The sequence below is a fragment of the Melozone crissalis genome, unplaced genomic scaffold (assembly GCF_028551555.1).
Source record: "Melozone crissalis strain CALT ecotype California unplaced genomic scaffold, PUWL_Pcris_2 ptg000049l_1, whole genome shotgun sequence".
Taxonomy (NCBI): domain Eukaryota; kingdom Metazoa; phylum Chordata; class Aves; order Passeriformes; family Passerellidae; genus Melozone; species Melozone crissalis.
This window is the reverse complement of record NW_026535827.1, coordinates 1472527-1483286: the sequence shown is the minus strand read 5'-3', so window position 1 is coordinate 1483286 and position 10760 is coordinate 1472527.

Here is a 10760-nt window from a genome sequence, read left to right as displayed (position 1 = left end):
CACCAGAAAGTGAGCTCAGAATTGGAGGAAAGAAATGAGCAGGCGTACAGAGAGGCAAAAGAAGCAGCAAAAGGTGAGATTCCCACTAGGGGAGCCCTAATTCCAGATGGACAAATTTCCCTTGAAGGAAAGCCAGAATATAAGAAAGATAGAAAACTAATCAAAGATCAAAAAGGGACATACAGCCAAGAAGGGTGGGCTACCATTGAAGGGAAGCTGGTAATCCCTTCCCATTTTTTGTGGTCACTAGTAAGGGAGGAACACCAGAAAACACACTGGGAAATAGATGCCCTAAACACCTATTTGATTGAAAGAATCGTTGCCAGGAATTTATATGCCACTATTACTCAAGTGACCTGATAGTGTGATCTTTGCCTCCAGACTAACCCCAAGAATACCCCCAGACCAAAACTTGGTCTGACTGGGAGGGCCTATGGACTGGGGCAGTGTCACAGACATCTTTTGTGAAAAATCCTTTCTTTGGGATTTTTGTCCCTTCTGAGAAGCTGTGGCCTCAGCAACAAAATGTAAACAATGGTTATCTGCTGCTGTGGAATGCAACAGGTGGATCTGTGGTTGGTCTTCTGTGGATGTTTGGATTTACTGACCACTCACGGCCAAGCTGGATCTCGCTCTCTGCTGGGACACAGACCTTTGTTATTCATTCCATTCTATTCTTAGCTTATCTAGCCTTCTGAGAACTTTTCCTTCTATTCTTTTTAGTATAGTTATAATGTAATATATATCATAAAATAATAAATCAAGCCTTCTGAACATGAGGTCAACATTCTCATCTCTCTCTTACCCTGAAGACCCTTGTGACCACTGTCACAGGGCAGCAGTGGCAAATTGTCTTTACAGAACTCACAAGAAAATGGGGGTATCGCTATTTATTAGTATTGACAGATACATTTTCAGGGTGGCCAGAAGCCTTTTCCACCAAGACTGCCAAAGCTTGGGAGGTAACCAAGGTGTTCTTAAAAGAAATAATACCACACATCGGAATTCCAGCCGCAATATCTTCAGACAGAGGATCACATTTGATTTTTAAAATAGTGCAGCAGATTAGCCACCACCTAGGCATAGATTGGGAACTTCATACCCCATACCACCCTCAATAGAGTGGCCAGGTGGAGAAAATTAATCATTTGATTAAGCAGCAAATTTAAAGGCTGGGGCAGGAAGCAAATTTACCCTGGCCCCAAGCTCTTCCACTAGCATTGTTGCAGATTCGGACTAAACCTAGAGCCAAAGAGAGGTTGTGTCCCTTTGAAATGCTTTATGGGAGGCCATATGGAGTGCAAAAGGGAATGTCAATGTCTACCCACATTGGAGAGGTGACACTGACCACATACATGGTGTCTTTACGTAAAGAGCTCAGGGAAATTGAAAAACATGTGGCTGGAACTCAGAGCATGGGGCTACATGGACCAGTACATAACATACAGCCTGGAGATTATATATATGTTAAGTCTCTTACTGAAAAGACTTTGGAACCACAGTGGTAAGGGCCATTCCAGGTGCTTCTTACTACTTTCACCGCTATTAAGATCAGATTAAGATTAAGGAGCAGGGTGCCTGGATCCACCATTCTCGAGTGAAGAATGCCCCAGAAACAGAAGCCGCCTTGGAGAGTGACACCGGGAGACAACAATCTGAAACTAAAGCTTACTCGAGCAAAATGAGTATATTGTGACTGGGAATAGTTAATAATCTTATTTACAGGAGTTTAATTAAGAGAATTGTTCTGTGTTTAATTGCAATTGAAATCCTAGAACTAGAGGTACCCCTATCCAGAACAATGCTGGATGGCCTTGGTCCCAAGCCTTTATTCGGTACACTGGATCCATGGGAAAATATTCTGATATCAAAGATTTAAATCTATCAATTGTGGCCATGCATGAAAACCAGGTATATGAAAAGCAGGAGTGGCGAGAACGAGAACTGTGGTCACTTCAAGGGACTATAGGAGAAGAAATCAGAGTAGGATGCCAGATGATCAATGGAACCACTCATAAGAAACCAAATCAAATTAGTGTTTCAGCTCTTCCTACATACAAGCACCGGGAGGTTTGCAATAACCCAAGTGAATCAGGCTGTTGGTATAATTTCATGTTAGTACAGCCTGTGGAAGTGACTTGTCTTTGGGCTCATGATACTATCGGGGTCTCATTCAAATTTAAAAATAGATGCTGCACCTCTTACCATGGCAAAGCCTCATACAACTTATGCCAGTACTCAAGCAGCCCGAACCTAAACTAAACTGGAACCTAAAGTCAATGAAATAGGCCAATACGTAGTAAGGAATATGGGCCAACAACAACTGTTGTTTAATCCAGAGTGGTCTCTCAAACAAGTTGAATTGCTGATGCAAATCAACATATCAGAAATCCAACCAGCCTGCTTCTGTCTCCTAAGGACATCTTTTGGGGGCTGGACAATGTGGTTACAAAGACAAGTACATCTCAGGGGCAGAATGACAAGGGATTTAACTGGGATATTAAGGACAGGATGGGGATTTTTAAATGGAATTGACTCAGAAATGTTATTGAACAAGCTGGCCACTGAAACAAGTGATTTAACAAAACAAAAGTGGCCCCTACAGTCATCTTTATTAGCATCAGGAACTAGCTGGCAGGTTTCAAAAGTGTTACCGAAATGGGAAAAGGCGGGGGACCAAGACTATGAGTTAATAATAGATGCACTTAGTATGGTTCAAGATAATGTGTTTTTAGCTTTCAGTTGTATACAAGCACAGTTATGGATGCAGACAGCAGCAGCTTTGATCATACAGGAAGGAGGTGAAGTTGAATTTTCGGTTGAAATCTGAAAAGTTGTTTGGGACAAGGCGAATGATTCTGAAAGAAAATTTCAGTCTTGGTGGACTATGGTAAATTTTACCTATGATCCTGTTTCTAATGTGGCCACTACCTCTGTGCTTACTATATGTAAAGCCACTGTTTATGTTATCCACCCTATCATTGCACTAGGACTAAACCATGAGAGGACAGTGTTCTACCCCTCAGAACATAAAACATGGGCACGAATGGTGAATGAGAAGTGGCAAACAGTGAACTTAGAATCTTGTGTTACCTGGGAACAGCTAGGGTTCATTTGTGAAAGTAATACTATTGATGCTCAAGATGTGTGTCTTGATACTGAGCAAAGTATTTGCCACTTTGAGATTCATCCAGTTACTAATCAGAAAATTGTGCTTGTGTATACTGGCCAAAGTTGTACATGCTTAAGAACTGCTTGTGCTTTTATAGAAATAGGTAAAAAAGATGCAGCTCTGCCTAGTAGAAATCATTCTAATTTAAGTATTTGTAATTTCATTAAGATAATCACATGTGATTTTTTTGTATTTGGCACCAGTGACATCTCACCAGTTGATCAAAACCAATTACACAGTGTATCGTAGGTTATCACCTACTCCTATTGGAGTGGACCTTACTTTGGTAAGACAATTAATTAATCGCCAAGACCTAATTGAAATTTTGAAGAAGATCCAGAAAAATTGAGAGAAAACTCCAATTACTGTTCATCATGATACAAAGGAGATAAGCAGAGTTCTGCGAAGAATAAAACAAGATGCAGATCATCACTGGTGGGATATAATCTTTGGATGATCGCCAACTGCAACTGGGATTTTTAATATGTTGTGTCCCCCCATAATAGTTTTACTGATATTAGTTGGGATAATTTTAGAGTTATCATTTATAGTGCTAATTTGGAATTGGAGAATACTACAGCGAGTGGTGGTGTTAACCTCCTTGTCAAATGTACATGGCAAAGCATTGAGGGATACATATTATTGTAGAAATTTGCATTAAGTAAAAGAAGTTACTAATTTCTTTAGAAAAGGGGAGGAATGAGACATGGGGTTAGGAATTAACTTGGGTTAGAAATCCATTTCAGATTTAGGTGTAGTGTACTGTTTTGAATTGTTTAACTTTTTAGTCTGTTAATTTGCTGTGCTCATAAAAAGCCTGTAGCCTGTAACAAAACTACTTCAAACAAGGTGAAGGGAAGGTGAACTTCAAAAAGCTAGAGGAAGATAAGAGGGGCCCCTTGGACCTTGAAACAAGAAGCAAGCAAAAACTGAAGCTGCAGGAGAGAATGGACAACCAGAGAGCTCTCTCTGCACAAGGACTGTGAAGAACTGATTGGAACATGAAACTAGTAAATGAATATGCATGAAGATATTGTGAAACAATGCATATGCAACAAATTAGAGGACAAAGGGGAGTTTGGACTCTCGGAGGGCAGGCATGTTCTTTAAGGAGCTATCCTGCATGCGTCCGTCCTGCGCTGAATAAAGATACCTACTTCACAACTTTTACTAGTTGTGGAGTTTTTTTTCCACAAATCACTAGGGTTACCTGATGCAATACCAGAGGGTATAAAAGGCAGAGCAGCCATTTTGTGGGCAGGCATGTGGCCATTTAGTTCCATGCTCCCAGCGCTGCTCTTTCTCCTTATTCAGTCCTTTGTTGTATTTTTTAAAGGTTTAATAAACCTTTGGAATTTTAAAGTGAGATGTTGTTTCTCACAAATGGGAACTCTTCCGGGATACAAAACCTCATCTCTGTGGCCCCAGGGGATTTCGGACAAGAGGCACGCCCCCTCCAAATTTGATGGCTCAAACAACTTCTCTTGGGACCATCTGTGATTGCAGATTGGCACCCCAGAGACAACAAAAGACTGAATAATGGAAAAGAAGGGAGGGAAGAAAAAGCCCTCCGAAAAAAACTGCAGAAAAAAGTGAGTATTGCGTGTGTGTGCTTGGAGTGCGTGGGAAACGGAGTCTGGGAGTGTGCTTGGGGTGTGTGTGGGACTTGGGAGAAAGGGCACTAAATCATGAATGTGAGGGAACTCAAGAGCGCTTGAGAACCTCAGGTTGAGTTACCAGATTTACGGGGACTCAGCGCTTGGGGAGGCCAGGTTGAGAGTAACCAGATTTAGGGGGTGTTTGATGCCTCAAGTTTTAGCTTTTATATTTTCAGATTCTGTACTGCTTTAGTGTGTAGTTCTGAGCTTCATATTAGACAATAGTAAGCTCTCTTCACAGAGTAGGTAGACAAAACAATTCCTTCTCTAGCTGGGGACCAAAGACAAGTTATCCAAATTTCAGGCCCAAGAGCATAAACAACAGTGGACTGAAGAGAGAAAAGCAAGAAGGATGAGACTCCATAAGCTAAAGCTATAACTGTACCATTATCTCCAATCTGCTAATAAACCAGAACTTATAAAAGTGTGAGACCCCATGACCAGTCATCCATTTTGTGACCATTTTGGGTTCATCTTGGGTGTAGCCCTGGCTAGTCTCTTGTACTGCCCAAGGAGTATCCATTGAGACCTTTTAATAAATACCTACTTTATTCTTTAACTCCATCTAGTCTCTGTTCTAGGTCAGCCTTCACAAGGCATCAAGATCAGCGGGAACTGCCGGTTGATGGTGGCCGTGCAAGTACCGGATGGTTCCGGGTGTGCATGTGAAGTGCTGGCAGCAAGAACAACTGAGCCGCACAAACTGCGCTCAACCGGGGCACGAGGCTGCTAGCAGCAGGAACCGCCACATGGCGGGGACCGATGACAGTGAGGGGCCACAGGCAGCAAGAGACTACCGCTAGGTGCTGCGGAGACTGGGAGGTGCTGAGTGCAGTAGCACCTGGCAGGGGTGACCTGGTTACGTGGGGTCTCAGAAACAGTGGGCAGGAGATCATGTGGGTTGTCACCAGCAGGGACCTGGCACAGTAACTCCCGGCGCTTGCTGACCCAGCGGAGGTGGTGACAGCACTGAATGCAATTTGCACATGGTGCTGCCAAGTGTCAGGGGCTAGCTCAGTTGTGCTGGGGTCTTGGAAACTGTGACCAGGGGACCACATGGGCAGTTTTTGGCAGTTTCCCATACTAGTACACTAAAAGACACCACGACACTGGACCATGGCAGCTTCCCTGCAATCCTCCAGCATAAAGCCAGGCAACTGTTGGACCATGTGGGTGGACAGGAGTCACTGGATCACAGGCAGGTTGTATATTTGCTTTTGTTTTCCGGGAAGAAGGTGAGGTCCTTTCCTTTCCTTTCCTTTCCTTTCCTTTCCTTTCCTTTCCTTTCCTTTCCTTTCCTTTCCTTTCTTTTCTCTTTCTTTTCTTTCTTTTTCCTTCTAGCTGATTGGGAAGGCAGGCCTTGTTGGGAGGACCTGTGGTTGGCTGTTGGGATGGGACTTAGAGCAAGTAGGGAATCCCCAAGGGGAGAAGGAGGAAGTGAAGAGATATCAACAGGTATACCCCTAGATAGCCCACTGGGAAAAAAACTAGCCCAATGGAAATATGACCCAAGCACCAGAGATTAGGATGAGCTCAAGATGATACAGTACTGTATGATAGTGTGGACTAAAGGGGAAATTAGGCCCGATCATGTACTTTGGCCGAGGTATGGGTCGGACGAAGAGTGGATGTGTCGGGCTTTAAACATCTATGTAAGGGCTATCCAATCAGGAAGAGAGCGACTACGTTGCCTGTTGGGAAGGAGACATTTTGCCTTCAAGGGTGGGTGTGTTAAAAGTAACAGAGTAAAGAATGGGACCCGTTAGACTATCTGCCCCCTCCACCTCCACTGGCACTGACTGCACCTCCCTTGCCCTTTGATGAACCAAGTCAAAATACTAGAAACAGAATTGCACAGTGAGAGGTAAACAGGTTAGGGGATGGGAATCAGGCAGTGGAATTATATTCTCTGAGGGAAGTACCACTGGGGCAATTGGGTTTTTAACTGTACCACTCAATTCCTCTGATGTGAGGATATTCAAAAAGGAGTTAAAAGGATTATTAGAAGACCCCACTGGATTAGCAGAACAGTTAGATCAATTTTGGGGGCCCAGCATTCATATGTGAGAGGAAGTGCAATCAATAATGACCATGTTATTTACACCAGAGGAGAGACAAATGATTCGGATGGCTGGGATGTGGATATGGGAAAGGGAGCACATGCAAGGACCTCCTGGGGATCTGAAGATGCTCACTGTACGCCCTAATTAGGACCACAACAACCTAGGGGGGAGGCAAAACATGGAGGATTATAGACCATTAATTTAAAGGGGCATTAAAGAAGCAGCCCTGCGAAGTCAGAATGCTCGTAAGGCATTTGATGAACAACAAAAGAGGGAAGAAACTCCAACAGAGTGGCTAGAAAGATTAAGGAAAAATATGAGGCAGTATTCAGGTATCAACTCTGATACAGCAGCCAGACAGACCTGTCACTGTCATATTTTCTGAAAAATCTCTTTGCCCAGGATTTTGCTCCTGGGAAGCTGAGAAGCCTCAGAGAAAAATGAAAACAATAATTATCTCATTTGCTTTGCTGCTTTGGAATGCGGTTTGGACATTCTTTACCAATAGGTGATTGTTCATTGGTTTCATGTGAATTGTTTTTACTTTCTGGCCAATTACGGCCCACCTGTGTCAAGGCTCTGGAAAGAGTCACACGTTTTGCATTAGTATCTTTTAGCCTTCTGTCTGTATCCTTTCTCTATTCTTTAGTATCGTTTTAATATAGTATTCTTTTATGTAACATAGTATCATAAAATAATAAATTAGCCTTCTAAGAACATGGAGTCAGATTCATCATTCCTCCCAATGACAGAGGTTGCAGAAAATACCACACAGACCTTGCTAAAGATATATTTCGTCACTCATGTGACCAGATATATGGAGGAAATTATAAAAGTAGAACAGTTGGCAAGAAAGGGGATTCGAGGATCTCTTAAGGGAGGAACAGAAAGCGTACATCAGGAGGGATGAGGAGAAAGCAAAGGAAAAGGCCAGAGTTATGTTAACTGCCATTAGAGAAGGCCTATTTGTTTTTATTGTAAGGAAAATGGACAACTCAAGAGAAATTGCTCCCAAAGGGAAAGAGACTTGAAGGTTTATGAGAATGTGTGAAGAGGGGAGGCGGAAGACTATGGGTGTCGGGGGCTCTGCCTCCTGGGGACAGAGTACCATCAGGAGCCCTTGGTAACCTTAAAATAGCTCCCCAGGATGAAGAATTTGAAATTTTGGTCATCACGGGAGCTGAAAAAACTTGTGCTTGTAGAATTCAAAAGGGATGTGAGAAGAGTCAAAATACCATGCAAGTAGTGGGTGAAAAAGGGGAAGGGTTTAAAGTGTTAATTCATAATGTTAACCCTGGAGATTGAGTACTGATCAAGTCATGGAAAACCCAGCCTCTAACTCCTCAGTGAAGAGGTCCCCTTCAGGTACTGCTAATCACTGAATCGGCTGTGCGAACTGCAGAGTGGGAATGGACTAACGTCAACGGAATTAAAGGCCTGGTGGAAGAACCCAAAGAATGGACTATAACATCCAGACTGGGTGAGACAAGAATGACTCTTAAGCTGAGACCAAGAGATAAGCTGAGAAGCACCAGGATATCCAAAAAGTAGAGTTAAGCGTCCACCAGCCAGCTGGAGGACTGTTAAATAACACTTTGGGTGGGGAATTTGAATTGCATGGATTATTGATGTAATTGCCCTGTTTTAATGGATAGGGATTGTAAGTGTCTGTTGAGGGGAAGTACATGGAGAACAGTGAGAGGTGCTGGGGTGGTTCATTTGGGAATTGACAAGTGGAGTAAACCAGAAACTAGAGGGCAAGACCGGGTTGCCCCCTGTGCTTGCCACCAAGAAGATTATATAGCCCTGCTGCTGGCAGCAACCCCGCAGGCATGGTAAGGTGGGAGCAGATGTTGTACCGGACATCTATCATTCCTCAGTTGTCTTTTACCTCCAGAACTCAATACAGGTACAATTGACAAGTAGCGCACAAGAGGGACTAGAGGGCAAAACCGAGTTTGCCTCTGTACTCGCCACCAAGATACACCTGCTATAGGTTGCAACCCCATAGGCATGGTAGATGGGAGTAAAAGCCATACCGAACCTTTGTGATTCCCTTCCATCTGTTCCAACCAATTAATGTCATCAACCCCACCAATCATTTTCCTTAAGGAAAACCTGAGGTTTGAGGTTTTTTTCCTGCTCCCACTGTCCTCACCCACAGCAACAGATGCTATTATGACTCATCCAAAATTAAATTTGACTCAGGAGAAGTAGTAGATCAAAATTGAAAATGAGAATTATTGCTCAAGCCAAATGACTTATAGAAAAGGGAAAGGGGGAGCTTGTTATAGATGGGTGTAGCGGTTTTGGTTTGCCAATTTCAGATTTCCCCAGTTTTAAGATTTCCCAACCAATGCGCTGATGAGTGTGATGGGCTTCAGTGCTGGCTAATCACCAGTGCACTCATTTCTTGCTGTGAGATAGGATTAGGAGAAAGGCAAAGTAGGCTCAAAACGTCAAAAGGTTATAAAGAAAAATTTATTAAAAGTAACTAAAAGGAAAAAAAGTAGTAAGAATCAAAACAAACCTTTCAGAACACTTCTTTTCCCCCCATAACCTTTTCTTTCCCACTGATAATGTAAAGAAACAAAACCTAAAATTTCTAGTCAGTTTACCACCTTTAAAATAGTCTTTTTTCAGTTCACTTAGGGACAGAAGTCCCTCTTGTTAAGGTTATGGAGACTTCTCAAGAGGGAAAAAAATAGTTCTCTCATGGCTGTCTCACAACTAGCAACTGCTCCAGGGAAAATCTGTTATCGTGAAGCCCCTCCCATTTTCCACAAGCCTTCCCACAGCTTGTCGATGGGCCATGTTGACTTATGGGGTATTGGTTTAAAGATGAGCTGTTTGAAAGTAAAAGTTCTTATTATCTATCTCTAAAATAATCTTCACCCCTGGAACAGACATCTTTTTCTCCTGGGGGCACCAGACTACTCTTCTCTCCTTCTCTGTTCAAACTTCTCATGGGATTACTGCTACTTTAACATCTGCTTACTTTAACATGAAGGCCTTTGCTTGATATTAATTTGAACACTTTCATCTCCCCATAGTTTCATGTGTTATAGGGAAAAAAAGTTCTTTCTCCATAGCTTATAGAGAATTTCAGCTCCAAAAACAAGGCATCTCCTCATCCCTCCCATCTGGGACTTGACTTCTTCCTCACTGACTTCTATGTCTTCATGTTGTTCCTTTACGTGCTTGCATCTTGTTCCTTTCCCTCCCTTGAATGAGGATTGAAGCACTGAAAGGGTTAACATCACGCCTGGGGCCTACCTGACCCACCGGTAACTTGTGGAGAAAGCTGCAGCTGGGGCTGTGTGAGGATCAGCCTCATGGTTGGTCTTTGGTTTTCTCTGTGTTCAATTCCAGCTGCAGGGCCACTCTGCATGGGCTGCAGGCTGCAGAGGTCTCTGGTCAGCTGCGCTGGGGAGAGGCAACCTGACAGCAAGATCTTAACAGTCACGGCCAGCCCTGCTCTGGCCTGGGCTCTGCAGCCTCCCTTCCTGCCTTCCTGCCTGGCAGATGCTTGGGGCCCGGCCCACAGCAGGACATGACTGATGGGGGCCAACAGGTAGCCCAGGGAAGGGGGAAGGGGTCTGGCCCATGGCAGGGCCACCTGGCCTGGCCTAGTCAAGACGGTGGCTGGGGCCGTGGCCTGTCACCTCTTTGCTGACTGGAAAAGACAGAAGTTCACAGGTTTTTTCATCTTTAACATGTTTCTTTCACAGAGGTGTGTCCAGCTTCTCAGTGGTTCAACAGACTCAGTTACACAAAAAGCTTTTGCCTCATTTCCCTGAATTCCTCCCAAGTCAAACTATGACAATGGGTAATGCAATGGTTGGCTCTCGCAATTAAGAAATGAAT